We start from the raw sequence: 1,233 nt of genomic DNA on the forward strand, positions 1-1,233 counted from the left end.
GATAGTAACTAAACCCCTTGATGCATTGCTTGATTGTTTTATTGAGGTTTCATGATCACTTAGAATCGTTCTTGCTAAAGATAAATAACCGATTGCATTAAGATCATATAGAAACCGATTGCTAAGATTGTTCATACTCTTGGCCATGCGGCTTGTCTTGCATTATGCATGTCGAATTGTTTGGCTGTGTGGCTTGTTAGCATATCATGCATGCATAATTGTATGAACTAAATGCATCATATCCGTTTGGTCGTGTGACCAATTTGCATTATATATCTGTTTGTCTTGTATGCATTATAAGAACATTATAAATCCTATGAATGAAATATATGATTTCAGATGTCGAAAATCAACAATTTGGATTTTGCTGCCCTAAATCTCTCTGAAGATATTTACTTGCAATGGGCACTTGATGCTAAGATCATCCTAAAATCCAAGGGACTCTGTGAATGTATCACCGAGGGCAATAATGCAAGTGAGAAAGATAGATATGGAGCTATATTAATTATACGCCATCATCTTATTGAGAGTCTCAAAGATCAGTATTTGACTATTGAGAATCCTCTAGACCTTTGGACAGAGTTGAAAACGAGATATGATCACCAGAGAACGGTGTTATTACCAAAAGCTATGTATGATTGGAGGATTCTCAGAATCCAGAACTTCAAGCTGGACGAGTATAACTCGGCCCTGTTTAAGATAGTTTCCAAATTGAAACTGTGTGGTGAGGATATAACGAATAAGGATATGCTTGAGAAAACATTTTCCACCTTCCACACAAGCAATGTGTTGTTACAACAACAGTACCGAGAGAAGGGCTTCACAACTTATGCTAATCTGATCTCATGTCTCTTGCTCGCTGAGCAGAACAATGAACTGTTGATGAGAAAAAGTGAAATGAGACCTCCTGGAACAAACCCAATACCTGAGGCACATGCGGCCGTAGAGGATAAGAAAGATTCGAACCATGTCCAGAGTGATAGCCAACACGCCTATGGTCGTGGAAAATGGCATGGACGTGGTGGTCGAGACCGAAACTCGTTTGGTCGAGGCCAAGGCAACTCATATGTCCGTGGCCAAGGAAACTCTTATGGAGGCCGTGGTCATGGCCGAGGCCGTGGTACATCATTTAAACCACAAAACTCGACCAAATCCGTGTGCCATAGATGTGGTATGGATAATCATTGGGCTAAGACATGTAGGACTCCCAAACATCTCGTTGACCTCTACCAA

Source organism: Brassica oleracea, unplaced genomic scaffold (genome assembly GCF_000695525.1).
Source record: "Brassica oleracea var. oleracea cultivar TO1000 unplaced genomic scaffold, BOL UnpScaffold00418, whole genome shotgun sequence".
In the NCBI taxonomy this organism is placed as follows: domain Eukaryota; kingdom Viridiplantae; phylum Streptophyta; class Magnoliopsida; order Brassicales; family Brassicaceae; genus Brassica; species Brassica oleracea.